The sequence below is a fragment of the Haliaeetus albicilla genome, chromosome 19 (assembly GCF_947461875.1).
Source record: "Haliaeetus albicilla chromosome 19, bHalAlb1.1, whole genome shotgun sequence".
Taxonomy (NCBI): Eukaryota; Metazoa; Chordata; class Aves; order Accipitriformes; family Accipitridae; genus Haliaeetus; species Haliaeetus albicilla.
This window is the reverse complement of record NC_091501.1, coordinates 4,889,124-4,908,635: the sequence shown is the minus strand read 5'-3', so window position 1 is coordinate 4,908,635 and position 19,512 is coordinate 4,889,124. Positions and strand designations below refer to the sequence as shown.

At 46.4% G+C, this 19,512-nt stretch overlaps 1 protein-coding gene across 4 annotated transcripts in view; it reads left to right on the top strand.

Annotated features, from left to right (window-relative positions):
• The window catches only part of ABTB3 (ankyrin repeat and BTB domain containing 3), a 188,791-nt gene that overhangs the window by 66,341 nt on the left and 102,938 nt on the right, over window positions 1-19,512 (top strand). The gene's annotated exons all lie outside the window — the stretch shown is intronic.

The window sequence follows — 19,512 nt, the reverse complement described above, 5'->3', positions numbered from 1 at the left end:
TTGGCCTGCGGGTTAGAACGCAGCCGGTTTGGGTAGGAGCGAGCCTACTAAAACCCTGCCTTGTGCAGCCGTTGTAGCGGCTGCACTTAACACTGCGTGAGCATGAACGCCTGGCTGGGCACGCAGCTGCTCCCAGCATCCAGGCTCCGACTCCTTCTGTAGTTAGGAGGTTCCCAACCCTCCTTGCCGGATCCTCCCCAGCTCCATGTCCTTCCCGGCAAGGAAGTAAATCTCTCTGTGAACTGGGGGGGGGGCAACCGAGTGGGATGGAGAGCTGCCAAAAAGCTGCATGGGTGCAGGTTGAGCCTGGCAGATGTCCTCATGGGCCTTTGACAGCGTGGGGGGGGGGGAAAACCTACTTGTCTATGACAAGGAGCAGGTGGGTAGATATTGTCTGCAGCTGCTGAGGCTGGTGCCTATGGGGGTGCTGAGGGGGGAGGATTTGGGGAGTCCAGGGCTATGCTTCAGGACCTGGTGAATCGAAAGCCCTGTCTTCATAAGTAGTTCTTTTGGGGTGTTCTTTGAATTTCTCTTAATAGCACTCCTAAATGCACCAAATGAGTAGCTCTTAACACTGGTTGAAGCCAGAGCTGTGTACAGTAATACCTTTCCCAAACACGAGATAAAAAAATAAATAAGCAGAGCACCTACCCGAGCCGCCGTGTGCTGGGGAGGTGTAATCCAGCCCTGCCTGTGCAGCCTGTCTGTCTTCCACCTCCGTGCTACAGACATGGACAGTGAACCCTCATCCCTCAAGCATAGCGGTTCTCCTCCCATGGTACACACCATCTGTGAGAGACCGCGCTGTCAGTCGGATAAATCTTGAATATTTACACTTTGTGGGAGGGGGTGGTTTGGTGTGTTTTATTCTTTTCCCCTAATGTGTCTATCAAAGGGATTATTCTTCTTCTATACGATGTTTCCGCAAGTGGAAGTTCCAGCAGATGCTCTCTTGGCTGGTCGCTGCCGGCTCCAGCTGCCCCCCGGGAGTTGTCTTTGAGGGATGGCGTGTTGGGGAGGTGAAAGGAAATCCATTGCCATGGGAAATTAGCAGCGGTGGGATTTGTGCTGGGGCCATAGGAGGGTTGGACTCCTCGCCACCCCTGGAACTCACTTAGGACCAGTTTTTAGACAGGCTTTCCGATCTGAGGTTCAGGGCCCAAACTAATGTAGGCGTGTAACCCCCCCAGTGCCTGTAATGGGAACTTGTTGCCTGAAATATCTGGCTGGAAACTGAGCTGCGGGTTGGGGGATGCTGGGGAAGCCTCCGGGGAGTCACAGGGAAGCTCCATGGATGAGGAGAGTCAGATGGCAGGTCCCTTTGGATAAGGGATAGGGTTGGGCTAGAGTAGGTGGTTATGGGGTCATCCAAGAATGCCTACGTGATTTTTGGCGTAAATGTCAAGATTCGTCCCATTTAAGTTCGGGCACCTGACCAAAGCTTTGGAAGGAGGAAGGAAATTTCCCACCACTGGTTCTGCAAGAAGCAGCCAGGCCTCCAGGTCTCTTCCCTCGGCTTTCAGGGAGAAGAATGTGTGGAAAACAAATACGGTCTTCCAGCTGTCGTCCTGCTTGGGACTCAGCTAAAGATGCTTAGAAGACGTTCTCCAGGAGAGCCGGGGCTGTGGCGGAGATGGTGCCTTGGGGCTTTGCCCACGGGAGGGAGAGAGGCTGTGGTAGCCAAGTTTTTGGTTAGCCCACCCTCCTTGGGGGTTCAGAAGAGAGAAGCCTGAGCCTGACGGAGGAAGGAGAAGCAATTGTTGGAAGTACAGTTAATCTTTCTTTAATTAGAAGACATGCTAAATTAAAAGCCCTGGGAGTGATCCCACAGATGTCAGCTTACTGAGAGATAATAATTGGTGGGAGAATCTCATGTTTTGCTAAGCTTCGTATCTGTGTTTGATAGCATTGTTATGCTTCTACGTACTTTGTTTAAACTGAGAGAAACTTGACCCAAATAGAGAGCTCAAGCTTTGTGTTCTGTCTTCTTCAGGACTGGCATTGGACAGGTTTACTTAAACAATAATGCTAATGCTAATAATAATAAGCATCGTCATCATCTATTGTCTATAATTTTGGAGAAAATAGCAGCTAGCTTTAGAAAACTTTGGAGAACAAATCTCTTTCTGACAGCAACTGTGGACTTAAACTTTTGACAGCAGCACCTGCGGGTAAATTTCCAGGAGGATAAATCTGAGCTGTGGGAGGCAGGATGTTGTTTGCACAGAGCAGGCAGTCCCTCGCTTTGGGCATCACACCACAGAGATGCTCTGGCTCTGCTCAGTGGTAGGCAGGCAAATCTGCTGTCTCCTTTGCGAAGTATGGCAAGAAGTTTTTCTCATTTTATTCTGGGGTGTTTTAGAAAATTCCTCTCCTGCTTTGGGGGTGAGGGCTGTCTGTTAAACCCAGGCTTCGTCAAATCCTCTGTCAGTTCTGCAGGGTGACCTGCTGCCGTGGTCCCTGTCCAAGTGCCCGTCTGCATCCCTCACTGCGGGACCCGGGCATGGCTCTGAGTTTATCTGAGCACAGCTTTGGGGTATCCCATGTGAGCACACAGCAAAAGGCAAGGGTCAAGTCCTGGGTCATGAGTCACCTTTCGTATATAAGATTTAAGCCAGCAATTATTTTTTTTTAAATTTTTTTTTTGAGCGTGGCAAAGAATCTGTACTTTCCTTATAGCTAATAGGAAACACCAGCTCTTGCTTTATGAGACATCAGTGTTGGCAAGTCTGCACCTTAAGCAGAAAGAAGTCCTGTTTCACGCACAAAAGGAGAGTCTCTCTGACTATCCGTACGGAAGACAAGAGGAGCACTTCCACTTCTGTTGAGGGAGGCGCACAAGGGTGGAGAAGATGGTGTTCGTGCCTGGGGAGCGCTCAAGGTGCTGGACATGGTACAGCCGGTGACGCCTTCACCCTGGGCATTCTGCAGAAAAAAGCTTGTGGCACATGAGAAGGAAGCTTGTGGATGTTTGTGGGCTTTTGGATTGTGACTTGAAAGCACTTTCTATTACAGTGTGAACCTGAGCAATGGCATTAGAACAAATAAAGATAATCATGGCAGTTTTATTGATGTAGACATAGTTACGAGGAAATAAAGACCGTTCTTTTGAAACAGGCTTTCCGATACAGTAACACAGTCAACCCAGCGCTTTCCTGACTTAAACCAATTTTACACTTATGTTTACATCAACTGTGATGGAATTATTCCCAGTTTACATCGGTAAGTGAGAGGAAAATCAATCGCAGCGTATCGACCTCAAAACACACTAATTACTTGCTGCCCAGAGCTGGGTGAAGGAAAGAGCTGCTCTCCACCTCCTTCCTTCTCCCTGCTCCGCGCAGCGGCCGGGGATGCCTGTGGTTTAACTGCTCAAACAGCAAAGTTTTTCTGCCCCTTCAGATAAGATTTTTTTGAAAGATTCTGACTCTGGAGCCCTTCTTTTGGTAGTCAGCACCGTGGCAGAGGAAGGGCAGGCTCTGCTTTCACAGGCATTGGCATCGCCAGGTCCCACATCCCAGGGAAAAGGAAAATCTTGGGAGATGCTGTCGGCGTCTCCCATTTGCTGTGCAGACCCGGTGGGGGATGCTGGAAGGAGCAGCCCCCAAGAGAAGAGTCCTGGCAGAGCCTAGAGCCAGGGCTGGAGGTTGGTGAGTGGGACCGGGCTGGTCCCACGGCTGCCGCAAAGTGGCACTGGAAAACTGGGGGGGGGTTGATCCCAGGGCTTCATCCTGACCTCAGAAACACCACCCCACCACGCAGTTCTGACTAGCATATGCATGTCCCTCACCTTTCCCCCACTCCCACCGTTTTTTTGTTTTATTTTTCCCAGAGAGAGGGAGAATATCTGACAGTTTTGGGTTTTGGGGTTTTTTTTTTTTTTTAGAGTTGTTCTGAATCTCACTCAACTGTGAAGTGAAACCTGAGGTTGTACCCAGTGTTACGCAAATAGTTAACCCTTCTCTCAGAAGCCTGTTTTTGTGCGTGGCGTACCTTCAGGTCGCAGAAGGGTGCTTTTTCTCTCTGCACTCAGGGGCTTGTGGTCTGGCTCAGACGTAGGATCAGATACAAGTAAAAAGAGATCAAGACATCGATTCAGTACAGCGCATGCATTTAATCCTGTGCCTCCCCTTAACAACAACGCTAATACTTGTAGTGTGCCTATAATCAGTATTTAACATCTGAAATTTAAGTGTGTGCTTGGCTGAATCGGCACCCGATTTTAAATGGATGTAGGAGAAGGGGAGAGGAGTGCTGGCTGACGATCAAATATTACAGGTGCTCTCATCTCATCGAGACCTTTACATCCGTGTGCTCGCACCGACTTGGGTACGCCTGCCTTACACCCACACAGCCGGGTGGCTCTGACAGCGGCACATCACCCTGCTGAGAGCCAGGGGGTGGTTTTGGGATGCTCTGCTGGGTGGTGGGAATCGTGCACCTCGCCGAGGTGGTCTCCCGTTCCACCTCCTGTGCTCGCAGAAATGGTTTGCTTTCGTTTTTGCGTTGGCATGTGCTCTGGTGGACAGATCCGAGGCACGGCGCAAAAAGCATTCCAGCAAATGAATGGCCGCATTCTTTCTTTTAAAAGCCTTCAAGAAAAACTGTTATCGGTAACCGTATAGCCTGTAGAACAAGAGCTGTATTCACCTTGTGTTTATAGCAAAGGCTGCTCCACTGTCCGGAAGGTATGTCTTCCCTTTTCATTTCAAACGCAAGGAAGTCCTTTTTTGTGAGGCAGTTGAGAAAGAAAACCACAGAAGTTTCCTCTTCTTTCAATGCGCTCTGCCCAAAACACACTTTCAGGAAATACTTGTTCTGCCTGAGAAAGGAGAGTGCTGGAAGCTCTGCAGTTCATAGCCGTGGCACAAAACGCGTGAAGCTAGATCATTTTGCAAGCTGTCTAAATGCAGTCGTCAGTAGACCTAAAATGAAGGAAATTAGAAGGCTAAATACTCTTGAGTAGCTGATAACAGTAATTTAATGAAGACATGCCAATAAGCAAGTTTTTCTCTAAAATAGCTCATTAAAATATTGTTAGTCCTGCTACTTTTTGGAATGCCAGCCTGCAACTTCAGGCTCCTTGTGTCATTCATACAGGCTTGTCCTAACGATTTAAAACATTCGTTACCTAGTTAAAAACATTCATGTTCATAGCTTTTTCTCTCATGCTTTTCCTTGGGAGAAGAGTGCAGGTTTTCTGCTGAGTGAAACAAACTTTGAGGTTTTCATGTGTTTAGGGAGGCGGCTGCTGGCCTGGCTTTAACCAGCAGCAATGAAGAAAAGAATTAACAGATAAATTCATCTATTTGCTCTAGTGGGCAAAGGCCATTTATCTGACTTTCGACTAGAGCACTGACTCTCTGTCAGTTTTATTTTAAAGTCTTCCAGCATTTCGCATTCAGTGAAAAGTCCAGTGTTAAATGACATAAACCCGACATCTCCTTTTCCAGTCAGCCATGCGATCCGATTAATTGTTTGTATAAGTTTTGTGCAAATGTCAACATTACGAATTGACGGCGCTTCGCTTGTCCATGACTGATGATGATTGATGTGTTTTGGCACGCCGTATTTGTTCATAATTCATGAACTTGCCTTTCTGCCTGGGTTCGTATATGGTCAGAGTTTACAGCTGTGTAAATCAAAGCGGCACTTGAGCAGTCGCCGTCCCTGCTGACCTGAGCCTCTTTCTGTTAACGATGAGTTAAGATTGTCTCATCTCATTTCCAGATGTGACGTTTGCATCACTGTGGGGCAGGGAGAAGGTGCTCGTGGTAGAGACGTGGTTTGTGATTGCTAACCTCCTCGCGTTTGAATTTGCACCCAGCCCAGCTGGCAGAGCAGTTGAAGCCAGGGTTGGACACGGATGTGAGCAGACAGCACGCCGCCAGCCTCTGCTTTCCGACAGACAGATCTGTAGCGTGTTTTGTACATAGGCTATACACAAGGAGGCTTGGTAGTGAAAAAAAGAAATGTTCTGGCGTCGCAGAGCCCATTTCTGCTCTCATTCTCATTGCAAGGTCTATGCTGATGGTAAGCTTTGGTTTTAGCAGGGCTTTCTTGCTTTTGACCCAGCTAGTGACCTTCAAAGTGCCCAAATCCACATAGTACGGTCTCTGGACAATATTCCAGCCAAATTACTCATCACAGCGGTACAGTCCCTGAAAGGCTTTAAATGATGCATTAAGCAATGCAGTAGCATCTGCCACATGTGGTTCCTCCTCTTGGGGATGTTTGCACGCGGGCAGCTCTTTGTTTTGCTTTGTGTTTTGGAAGGACAGGGATGCGCGCGTGCATGTGAGCGAGAGAGAAGCGCACGTTGCTTGTGTGTGCACGGATGGTGGCAAAGAGGTGTACCTGCTGTCAGAGTTGCAGCATTGACCTAGCAAAGCCTTTAAGCTCGTAAGGTGCTAACAGTGCCGGAGGGTTCAAGGAGGCACCTTAAGTGCCTTCCTGGACGACAGCGCGATTACTCAGCACCTTTCAGGTCCGAACCGTGGGAGCGGAGGTGAGGAGATCTGTGAGTGCTGAAAGCAGTGGAGGGGAAGCAGCGTTTCTTGTACAACGTTTCTTGTACAGCCTCTAGCCAGCAGTAAACGTGGCGAGGAGTCAGCAGACGCTCGGAGCAAGGGCTCCATCCTGTAGATGTTTAATGCGGCGGGCAGCTCCGCTGGAGCCTGTCGGACTGCTCGTTGGATGGGACCAGGGCAGAAGGAGCCTGCAGCGGAGGGGGAGCGCAGTCCCTATGCTCCCCACGCCTCCCCGCTTGCCCACGCACCCGACCACGCGGCGTGGTCCCGCGGCACCGCAGCCCGGCTCCCATGCCTGGTGTGCGGCAGAGCTGGGAAGGGGAGAGTAAAGCTGCCGAAACCATCCCAGCCGGGGCGAGCTTTTGCTCCGGTGACAAGCAGGAGCGTTGCTGTGACAGTGACGGCGTGCGTTACCCTCCAGGTTCACCGTCGAGGTGGCGGGGTGACCTCCCCATCACATTGTGAAGGCTGAACTAACGTCGCTGCAGACCGCGTGAAGGGCTGCGCAGTGTCCGGGGGGGGATGCCAGCACTTGTGCTGTGCTGCACAGTGTAACAGCTACACGTGTGTGCAGACAACTCGGTGTAAATACGTGGTCTTGTGCGCAAACACCTCTTTAAGCGCTGTTAGCCTTAATTGGCAAGGAGGCTAATAGCACTGAAGGTGCTTGGCCTGAAGGAAAAGGAAGGTGCAGTCTTCTGTACATTGGTTAATTCATGCAAAGATTACTGCAGAGTTTAAATATGTCCTTAGTCTGTCTGACAGAGATACATCTGTGAAGAGGAAGATTTGCCTTAGCAAATTCACACGTGGGGCACAGGTGGGTTTTGCTTGAACCATCAGTATTTGGGATGCAGGGATAAACTGCTGTGGATTTGACTTGTACCTGGGAAATAACACTGAAAATAGCCCATCTACCAGCTGAACCTAGGTGCTACTGTGACTGTTGCTGATTTTATTATAATATTATCCAGAAGGTCCTGCTGCTGCTGGTTGCATTATGGTAGGCACATTTTTTTGCACTGAGAAAGACTAGCTCCTCTCCCCACAAGCCCAGTATCTTGTGGGCAAATGAGGGGTGGGAGAAGATTGGAGATTGGAGGTTCACACAGACGCCTTGTCTTGTCCAGGGCCCCTTTAGAAGTTTGTAGAAGTGGACCCCAGTCTTTCCCATTTCACGCTAGTGCCTGAATACCAAGATGAGATTTGTTAATGACAAAGCAAAACATCATGACTCAGGGAAAAGCATGACATCCCTCACACTGACAGAGGTAATGTAGTGGTTGTAGTGATCCGGGGCTTGGTGTTTCCCTGAGTATAAAGAACCCGAGTGGGTTCCTTGCCACGATTAACACCTCCGAACCAACCTGGTGTACAGCAGGAAAAAAATATACAGATTGCCAATTATTCTAGAACAGAGACAGTATTTCAAAGCCCATTTGGATTTGGAACAGTACCCAAATAATTAGTGGAGTGTTTCTGGGTCTCTGCATCCCCCTGGGAGAGTGAGGAATAGCGAAACAACATTCTTGTCAAGGTTCAAGATGGTACAAAGCTCTGCATCAGTGGGTTTGGCTGGCAGAAACCTCAGTTCAGCCCGTTGTCTCTCCAGTAGCTGCAGTTCCAGCAGCAGTGGATATGAGAGACCTGTGGGAGATGCTGTGATGCAGAAGTGTCTCTCAGGGAGGGGGCAAATAAGAACTGTATTTCTTCTTTTTTGGCTAAGGGAGAGGGAAATACTTTTAGAAGGTTATGCCACTTTCCCCAGTATTTGAGTTTCAAAGATCATTAGTCTCTTGGAAGAAAACTCAAAGTAGCTCCATCAAGAGCTGGGAAATTAGGAGACCAAAGGATAATTTTAACTCTATCTAGAAGTGTAATTCTTTGGGCAAGGACCATTAGGATGACCTGTTTCCATCCTTTACCTTGGTGGGGCATCTTCCTTGAGTGCAGATGACATTACTGCTGAACTGCCTGCTCAGTATATATTTCTTTGTATTATCATAGTCTTGAAAAAAAAGAACAAAAAATGAAGAAGAGGCAAAAAAAGCTGGCTAACCCAGCCACAGTTAATGCACCGCCATGGAATTTGTGTCAACAAACTGAGTGATTCTGAGGTTATGTTGCAGTCCATTGTGGAGATATTTAAAACCTTGTCGGTGGCAATGCTGGGAGAAATAAAGGGTTTAGAAAACAGAATATAGCTTCATTTGGCATGGAGTAGGTACGAGCCATATGGAGTCCAGATGTTCCCGGTGCCTTCTGAAAAGGTAACAAATCCAGAGTCACTGAAGGAGGAATTTCAGACTAAACAAATGAGAAAAATATGTGGCCGAACACAACAGAGCTTTTCAGCACAGCAGTCTCTCCTGCCTCTCTCACCTTCTCGCTGTTGCCTTGTTTCGGTGCCTTCTGTGGGAATTTTTTAATTTAAAGTAGCAAAACCCATGTCTCGATAGGCAGAATAATGTCTCAGCATCTATATGCAGTCTGAAGCTGGCAAACAAGGCGAAGGGCTCCATTTTGAGGGATAATAAATAGAAAAATGTTTAATAGGTGGAAATAAATAGAATAAATAGAAAATGTAAAGCATTTTTAAAAAAAATCCGTAATTTTCCCACTCTTTTCTTTCAGTATAGGCCTCAATATTTTATCTTTAAATCCTCCATGCTGAATTGTAACTTTTTATCAATAATACATAATTTGCATTTGCAGCACATTACCTCATTTGCATTTTACTTGTCAAGCAACTTGAATACAAAGAGGTAGAGGCCCCAGCTCTGCAAACATCTATATGTATGAGTAACAGTTCAATTAAGCAAAGATATACATATGCATATGTTTGCAGGGTGGAAGCCTCTGTGTTCCTCCTGAGGTAATTTTGGAAGTTCAGGGTTTATTCAAGTTGAGAATAGAGTCTATGTCTCTTGATAGCCAGAATACTCCAAAAGCCATTCTTCATTAAATGAGTGGATCTGCCTTGTGTTTGCATGGAAAACAGGTTTCCTGATAATTTGCTTTGCTTTACATGAAGAAGAAACAAGGGATGGTGGGAATAAGTGTGACAGCTAGCGCTTAGACATTCAGGACCATATTCCTCAAAATCCTGCACCACTATTGCCTAGTCTTGCACCAGCTGCCTTTTTATGCTAAAATTACCAGATCCTTAAACTTTGTGTTACCTCTGGCTGTGATATCTGTGCCAGCAGAAGCCCAGTGCATTAGTGCGGATGTAAAGGCAAATTATGTCTGTTGTCAGCGTAATTATTTTGCTTAAGGTGGACAAGGTGAAAAAAGAGAGGTTGAATTGTAACATTGTTCTTTAGTCGGTTGCGATTGTCTAAGTGTTAGGAAAAGCCTGCTTCTGTAAGCTGCTTGTCTAGCTGTGTACTAGGAAGATTCTCCCATCGCGTACCTGCTCGAGGAGCGTGTCTGGCAGGGGATTGTGCCTTGTAGCGCACCTCGCCTTTCCCTGACCTTCATCTCGGGGATGGATAAACCTAATCTGCAGAAAAAAGGGTGAGGTGTCCTGGAGTGGGCTCCTTGTAAAAGAAGTAGCCCCAAGTTTGAAGCCAGCAGCCTCCACCTGCCCTGAGTTTGTATGACGGAGTAAGTAGAACTGCAGTATCTTCTTGTCAGGTTCACCTTGTCCAAATTAAGTGAGGAAATTGGTTTTCTTGAGGCACGCTCCCAGGATTTACCCTCATTAAGACTTCCTGCTAATGTGAGCGCTCAGCAGTATTTTGCCTTCGCAGATTACAAAGCTAATGGGTGAAGGCTGCGACTAATTAATGGCCTCCTCGGTCTTCCATGAGCCGAGAAAAAACACCACTCAACTGGGAGGATTCGGCCTGACTCCCGACATTTTGCGCTTCTGGATAGCTCTTGCTTTGGATGTTCACGAAGCGCAGGTACCACGGGCCAACCGCACCCCTGGTGTAATGCCGTGTGCGGGCGGGAGGAAAAGCCGAGGTGGTGGCTACCTACCTATCGAGAGGGTCAAGCCATCGGCAGGGGTCCTTTCCCTGCGCCGGCTGCCCTGGTGCTTTCACAGCGCCTTCCCAAAAACGACAGCCCCTCGCAGAGCTATGGATCGCCCGGCTCGTCTGCCCGCTCCCAGGGACCGCTCGGGTTGCCGAGCCTGCCCGTTTTTGCACGGCTGGGCGACTCGGTGGGGTTCAGCTGGCAGCTGACGGGGAGACCCCGTCTCCAGCCGGGGAGCTGCCGGGAGCAGATGGAGACAGGCTGGCGCGGTCGGGTTGTTGGGGGCACAGCTGGAGCCGGGAGAGGACGTGCGTCTCGCTGGTCTCAGCCGGAGGGAGGGATGGAAAACATCTGGAGTATTTGCTCTTCCACGCCGTCGAAGGTGCAAAAAGACCAGCCATGTGGGTAATTCTCTCCCAGTCTGCGCCACTCGCGTTCCTTTTTGTTCTCTCTGAACGAAAGAGAAAACGGCAAAAGAAAGGAAGGTGGCGTAAAACACGAGGGTCAAAGTGCATCTTCTAGAAAACAAAATAAAGAGTTTTCAAAGAGGTGCTTTCTAAGGTTTAAAACATTTTTCTTTCATGTGTGCTGTGCTGCTTTATTAAGATGCTTTGAATCTCAAGCTGGAATTTAAGTTATGCTTCCCTGTCTACTTAAGCAAGGTGTTGTTTTGTTCCTACTTTCAAAGCAGTTGGTGTCAGGTTTGGCTTTTTTGATGTCCAGATCCACACGTGCCGACATTGCAGCAGCATCCGGCTGCCGTTCCGCCAGGAAACTGCACGCTCTTTTTACTCCAGGCCTTAAATCAACAGTTTTTCTGACATTTACGCTGTTTGTTTACTACATGCATGCTCCAAAAACATCCATAAGGGTCTGTTGTGGTGTAAGCAGTCTTCAATCTACCTCATTTTGGCCTGGAAGTGTTTACCATCTTAAGGTTATGAAGCCTTAAGTTTTCACTCGGTCTGTTTTTGGTATTAGCTGAGAGTGCCTGAGCTTGCAACTACACATGGAAATATGTGGAAGATGATCAGAAGGGCAGTTTAATATCTGTTGCTTTTGGGAGTACAAGTGGGGCCCTGTTTTCTGTGTTAGTGGCATTCAGGGAAAGAAATGCCATTAGGACATTTTGCTTCTTGTCTAGCACCTTCTCAGATTTTCTTGATTTGTTCTTCAGTTGTTTCACTGAGGTGAAGTTTATGCTACTGATCGTGTGGGAAGGTCAGAGAGGATCATAAAACAACTGAAGAATTGCTATTGAGGACACAAACGCCAGTCTAGATTCAGTCAGCCCTGCTTCTGACCTCAAATAAACATGAGATTTGGGATGTATGGACCCGCAGGCGGTTCTTTAGGTGTTAAAAAAATGACTGCAGCCGTGCCGTAATGCTCATCACCCTCTGCTGTTGGTGAACCTTGCCCTTGAAACGTGTGTTCTTCGTGCTTTGTAACAGTACTCTTAAATAACTTGTAATAATGCAAACATTTTTACCTGGGATTAGAAGGAGTCAGCAAGCTCCGCCAGAGGATTTTAGCAGTAGAGCTGGGACAGGTGATTCAAGGAACCGAATTCATAGTCGCCAGGAAGTGCTAATGATGGTGATAATGAAAGACAGCGCTTTCCCTTGGAGGTTTAATGATGGCGAGAACAAACTGAAGGCTCCCAACCTTCTTGCTGTCAGGGTCCTTAGAGACGCCAGGCAAATCTTTGCTCAGTGCAGCAAAGAAAAAGCTCTTGGACATCAACTGTCCCGGAGTTCTCCGGGGTTTTGTGCTGCCTGTTAGAGCGGAGAACCTGCACAGTGACCCAGATGGGCTATTTAATGAGATGTTCCTCTAATGAGGGGTTATCATTTTAAGCCGAGCAAATAAAGGGTGAGATGTAGTTTCAGATGCTTCCTTTTTTGGGGTTTTACTGGGTGTTTGACTGTCCTACTTAAGGTGAACAAAACTCTGGCATTGCAGAGCAGTATTTCACAAAAGCAGATTTGTCCCGTGTTTCCATATTCCCTGGAATATTACCTGGTACAGATGGAAAATTGGGGGCTTTTTTCCTCCCATTAGAAGGTACGACTCTGTAGATGTTCAGCCAGAGAAAACGTGGCTAACTGTACATTGGAAACACGTCAGTGTGAAGCTATCCATCTCAGTGACACAAGGACAAGGAAACACAGTGGGTGTTTGGGTTTCTTTTTCTTGCTTTGTTATTGTTTTTCTCTAGAATCAGGGACTAATCACTATAATCTTCCATCATTTCTGCTTTCCTTCCACCTTTTAGTAGTTCTTGCAGGTCTCTGTCAGTTTTGTGAAAAAACTGGCAGTGGAATAAAACCATGTGTGGTAGTGCGCGTGCGCAAGAGAACAAATTTAGGATTGCAGTAGTAAATTTAATCTGGCAATTCCTAATTTTAGAAGACTTGACTTTGTGACTCTAACTTTCCTTTGGTGTGGTTTGGGCATACAGTTAACTAAGTTGTTCCAAAAAATTACGTTTTTTGATTGAGTCGTGTGTGGAATATGTTGTAACTTAAGTGAATTACCAGCCCAAAAGTATTAATTTGTCTCTATATTTTGTTACCTATAGATTGATGAGTACAATCATTTTCCTGCATGTGTGTGGGTTTTTTGAGTTTTTAGGATTCTTTGTTTTTTATTTAGTGCATATGTTAAAATAGTGCAGTTTTTGTCAGCCATATAATACTGGGCTGTGAAGTTTAATTTTAATCCAGGTCATGCTCACACTGGTCACTTAAACTCTAGTGGATTGCTAGTAGATGCAGTATATTATAAGGTATAGACTGCCTTTGTCATTTAGGGGCATTTACATTGCTTTAAACATTCACTCTTTTTCAAAATCAGCCTTCATAGTTTACAACCTTACGTTAAAGACAGATAATATGTGTACATAAAACATTTATAGAAATATTAAAATTGTAAGAACAGAAAGAAGGAATCCCTTCACGTCACATCTCATTTCCAGTTGGTAAGCTCCTCGTCTATTAAGCAATGGCTTTTAAGTATCCCCCAGTTCTGTAGCACAGCTCTATAAAACCTTTACTTGAGCAAAACCCAGTTATATGAGGAGACAGATTTATGGCTGTTCCCCCGTGTGCTTGCTTGTGGGCAATTTTGCTGTGAATACCGTTTCCAGGGGTGCAAGATGGGGCTGTATTCTTGCACGTGCGAGCGCAGCGGCAGCCCGTGATTGCTGGGGACGAGGCATAGCGCGGGCTGAGCCCGTGTCGGTGCTGCCGAGTCCTGCCGGCATGGCTGTCAACAAGGAATTACCGCCTCTGGCTGGCAAAGCCCGACCGGCAAAAAGCCCAGAGTCTAGGTGCTGTCACATGAGCAAAATGACTGCTTTTTGGTGTCTGTATTGCTGCGGCCAGGATCTAATGATGCAGCTTTTTATCTGCCTGTGTAGCTGAAGGCGAGGAGGAACTAGTCCAAAAAGCCACCTCTGCTTGCAAAACTTCCAGTGTAATTTCCACTTTTTCCAGGGTTTTTCCCCCGTACCTTCTTCTGTTCAAGTTGCATCCCTGTCATGCTTGCCAAATGTTTCCAACCCCCTTTTCTGGGTAACCCTAAAGACAACCCTCATAACAGCCTCGGAGTAAATCCTTGCATCTCTTACCAATTCATTTTATGTTATACCCAGGATTTTCTGATACATTTGCTTCTGACAGCGTTTGTCTGTCTGTACCCTTCATGGATTTTCAGCTTTCTTGTCTGTATATCAAGGCAGAAATAACATTTTGCGTTGAAGACTTGTAGTTGTCAAGAGTTTGAGCCATAGATAATTTTTTTAATGGGTGAATCTTATTTAAGATGCTAAGCACAAATACCCTCTTTTCAGTTGGTGAAATTATCCCAGTAGACTGTGAATTACGGACAATTATATAAACTGCGTCACTTCTTCTAAGATGGAAGCTGTGTTTTAATTACATTTCTTCCACTGTAGCAGGCTGCTAATCCTATCTTCTTCCAGTGTTGGATCCAACTGTTGGCCTTTATCAGTCTTGCATGTTGCGTAGGATACCCTTGGGAGACTTGGGGACATCAGGAACGGCTGGATTTTGAAGGGGACTGTTGTTAAACCGTATATTGTTACATTTATGTCTGTTTTCCCAGTGAAGTCGATTGCAGTGTCCAGCTATAGAAGTGAGCGAATTTTTGCTGATCTGACACCAGCCTTTATGTTGAACCCTGTACTTAAATCTGCATTTGCTTTAAGTATTCAAGCTGCAGCTTGGTATAAAGGCTTGATGATGTAATTATTTTTGTTGGCAAGCCTAACACTTCAAGATGTTCCAGAGTGAATAGTGATGGAGTCTGTCAAGTGCTTTCTTGAAATCTCTGAAGTTTATGATGAGTGAATTTTGCCATTTGGTGCTTTCTTCAGTGATTAGTCTTACAGTAAAAATCTGGTCAACACATGAGCTTTCAGGTCAAATTATTCACTCGCTTCCTCTTTCAGATTTTCATGGATATTTTTCTTTCATGTTTTTTACTGAAATGAGTTCCTTGAGTTCACTAAACAAAAGTTTGCTGAACTTGATGTAAAGTTTACATAAAACGACAGAGGAAAGCGCCTCTGAAAAAATTTCCGGCAAATTGCATTGAAGCTTGCCATGGAAAATGTTGCCAGCCTCCGTTTTGTGTTATCGGGACTGCCCGTCACTGAGGCTGCGGAGGCTGGGTATGGCTGCCAAATGTTGTTTCCAGTAAAGACTAACAAACCCCACGATGAATTTTAGGTTAAGTTACTTGTAAATGCTTGTCATCCGCCTGTGTTTTCAGCTGGGGTGGTTAAACAAAGGCTTTGCCGAGATAAGTGTGTTCTGCCGTAGAGCAAGAGGTCTTGTTTGGATGGGCTGCGCGTCTTCTGGACGGCTCCCTTGGCGTCCGCTGCTTCCCGTTGGGATTTTGGAAGTGAGCGATTAGCAAGCTGCTGATGAGATCTAGTTATGCCCAAAAAAGAAAGAGAGAGGGGACTTCATTTTCCTGAGCGTTCTGCTCAGTGGTAGTCTCAGTGACTCTATTGGCGTTACTCCTCATTTTTCACTGTAGCGTTGGAGAGCTTGATCTGGTACATTATTTTTATGGTAGGATTTAAAAAAACAAAAAGCAGATGAGTTGGCAAATAAAAAAGTCCTGCCATCTTTGATCTTTATTGTGCTGATGATAAAATCAGTATGAGTTTTGCCTTGTCTGAAACCTGTTTCCTATGGACTTCATCTGGTTAAGAATATTCTGCTAAATCAATGGTCAGGTTCAAGTCATTTATCACTGTCCCTTGGCATTTTCATTAAACTTTTTCTTAAGAACAAGAGGGTAGTGCATTTACATCTTTAGAAAAAGCTGGAACCAAGGAAATGCTGTGACATCCAAGCCCAAATTTTCAAATTGCAATGCTTCATATTAAATTTAAAATTACCATGTTTTACACAGTCATTAATTTCTATTAGGTTCCTTGTGGCATGTTTGCATTCAAAGCGTGACCTTGATAGGGGTTACTTCATTCTGCAAAGTGCTTGGGCTCGCCAGTCCCACCAGCCAGCTCCAGCAGTGAGGGGTGGTGGGACCGTGCTCCAGCCCTTGGCCCACAGCCCCACTGGCTGTACCTCTGTTCCCAAACCTGCAGGGTTTTCTCTGTGTTAATGCCGGCAAAGCTCAAAGTGTTGGAGCGATTTAAGAAATAATAATAATAATAATAATAATAAGGTCAGAAGGATAGCTTACAGAAAAAGATCTCTTGTCCTGGGACTGTTGCATGAATCACATTTGTACTATTTCATATTTTTATCAACTCTACACATTCTTTTCCTAGCGCTGAATTATTTTCATTGTCTTCCCTTTTCCTTGCAAACGGCATGAGCTTTTCTTTGGCATTCTTCTTTATAATTTTTTTTTTCTACAAAAGATGAAAGAAAAGCAGAAGGCTTTGATAGATTTATTGCCTGTAAATCTATGAAAGGTGCTACTAAAAATTTCAGACTGAATGGCTGAGATACTGGTGAGGATCTAGTTAAGAACCGTGGCTGATGTGGTCAGTAAAGGTCTCTGCTTGTTTGATGGTTTTCCTAAAGCCCCAGCTCTCAGGTTGCTGGGTTTTCTTGAGAACTTTTCCTCTGACATGCAGGAAAATGTAATTTCTGTTTTTCTTGTTTGAAGAGATAAGTTTGACAACATGACTAGAGCAGAGTGTGTGCTGAAAGCTGTGGAAATAAAGCAGCAAATGAAAGAACTCCAGTTTTACTCATAAAAATGTATTTATTTTTAAGCCAATTTCAGGATTTTTTGACATTTGGATTTCCCGATAATGAAATGTTTAAAAGTATCTTTGAGACTGTTAAACAGTTCTACTAAGCTACTTCATAACATTTCACTGCCCTTGAATATTTGCTCTGTATGATTTGAAACGTCTGTACTTTGTATTTTTTTTCCCCTTTCCTGCGACTCCCCCAGGTAGATTGTGAAGTTCTCTGAGCTCTTTAATGAATATAAAGTGTGCTTTCCTCCTTGCATTTTTCTTTTGACCTTTTTTTTTTCACAAGGCATGGTTTTAAGAATTGAAATATTTGACATCTGGATTTATTAAAGTCCACAGCGTTGGGTGAGGGGAGTATTTTTTTTTAAGAGCACTTCATTTTCACCTCTGCGTAGCGGAGCTGTCTTTGAAATGCACCCAAGGAGAAGAACGTGCGCCCTTCTGCTACCAAGGCCAAGTTGTCTGCCTGTGTTTAAATAAGCCACCATGAAGCTCCTATTTTCCATTTTCACTGTTTCTTTTGAGAATTGGTTTATCGATAAACCTACCGGGGGAGCTGTTTATGTAGCGTAGTGCTTCTCAAGGTGCTTTCCAAATGTTACTGAAACAAGCCTCCATGGCATCACCAGTTTAACGGAGGGATGAATTGGGGCATGCCTACGTCTGTGGGCTTGTTGGAAACCAAGGAGGCATCCGTGGCAAACTGCAACTGGGGGTGGGAGTCCTGGCTCCCAGCTCATTTTGGAAGTGTGTTATGGAGGGGCTTGCGCTTGCTGTAGAAGATCCTCAGACCTGGGCAAGGCGTACGTTCCCTGTCGGAGCAAAGGTTCTCTTCCCACGCTGCTGCTCCTGTGCAGGATGCTCCTCTGGATATCTCTCATTCTTCATCATGATGAGCGTTTTGGGCTCGTAGTTAGGGCTGATTTGGGACCATCAGTGGTGTAAATAAGGAGCAGTGCCCCCAGTGTCAGTGTAGTACACTGAGGTGAAGCCACTTTGCGTGGCATCAAGCTGGAATGTTGCTTCTTTAATGAACCTTTATTGGGTCTACGTGTTAGAATGTGTACTGGGCGCATCGTTGATGCTGCGCACTCTCGGCGGTTGTGGCAGCGAGCCTTGCCTTGCTGGCTTCCCCCAGGTTGCGTCTTGCACCCCGTTTTACCCTGCTGCCAACTCTTTATAAGGAAGAGGGGTTGGGCTGGCGGATTAAGACCTCTGAGCTCTAGTTTCATCGCGGGTACTGGTATCTCTGCTCCCATTCAAGGCAACAGATTTGAAGCATTACACCTTAATGGTATAAACTACAAGAGGCCTAACCATACCCGCCTGAGTCGCAGAGGTCTGAGGAAAATTAGTGCCCTAATATTAGTTAATTGCTTTGAAGATATATATTGAAAATAAAGTTCAAAGTATCTTGGTAAATGTTGTTTCCTTTATTACAGCAATGTATCTCATTTTATGGGAGTCATCTGCAGTAGCATTTAGTCGGTGGTGATAAAGCAAACCCAGCATTGCGCTTCACAAACCCCCGCCGGCGCAGGGCTGGTTTGCACTGATAGCTCTTGAAAGCCAGAGGATGCTCACCGGCACGCACAGCTCCGCGAGCAAAAAAGCCAAACCGGTTTCCGTGCCTGCCTGCCTGCAACCACAGCCTGCGAACCACAGCACCTACAGATGTCACGTACGTCCCTCGGTGGGATGAAGGAGGTCGCTCCGTTCTCACAAGCTGCGGTTGGTGCAGAGCCCTCCTGAAGCGATGAGGAGCCAGCCCGGCTCGGTGGCGGTGCTGGTTTCCCCGTTTTCGGGCCGGCAGCGGTGCGGCTGTGCCATCAACCCCCGTGCTGTTCCCCCACCGTCCTCGCAGGTTCCCGGTTATAGGCTACGAAACGCGGAGATTTCATCGGCGGCCAAAAAAACCAAACCAACAGAGGGAATTGAATAAAGAGCGGGTGTTGGCATGTGCGCAGACATACTGGCGAGGAGCTGTCGCTGGAATGGGATTTCCACGGGCGGCCAGCTCGTTGGTGTTTGCCACCGGCCGAGCCCCGGCACGGCAGGCATTTTGCATGCCTACGGGAGTCACCTTCCACATCCAAACATCCCCAGTCCACTCAGCTTAGCAGCAGCTTTTCCAGCCTGTCCCGCGGGCCTCTGGATTTGATATCCAAACAGGATATTCGCCAAATAAGTAGTTGTTATTAACCAAGTACCTTGCACCTGGCCTGCAAGGTGGTGGGACACCCTGGGGCTGTTAGTTCTGGGGGAAGCGTGGTGGCTTAGGTGCTTGCAGGAGCCTGCGCGGCTGAGACGATGTGCTGCACGAGTTGGGGCTTGCCGGGGCCTGAAGGCTTCACGATCAGTACATGAACTGCCCTTATCCAGCTGAGAGGTGACAAAAATGTGTTTGTTTCCACCTAGTCTGGGTTCATGTCTAATAATACATTTTTCTGTCTTTGGGCAAGACTGGTCTTGGTTGTTGTTCTGGGTGTTGTCTTCTTCAGATGAAGACCTGCATGTTCTCACTGCCCCCAAGATGCGTAACTTTGCGTTAGTATTATGTATCTTGAATGCCTCTCTTTGCTTTGCTTCAGAGTCATTTCTTGGTCAGTCTGCTTTTGAAGCACCTAAATTAAGGTTTGCTGTGCAGGTAAAATTAAGTGTAAACTGATGTTTGCTTCAACAGAGCTGTCCTCATATGTTGCTGCCACGTACACCAGTCAGTTACTA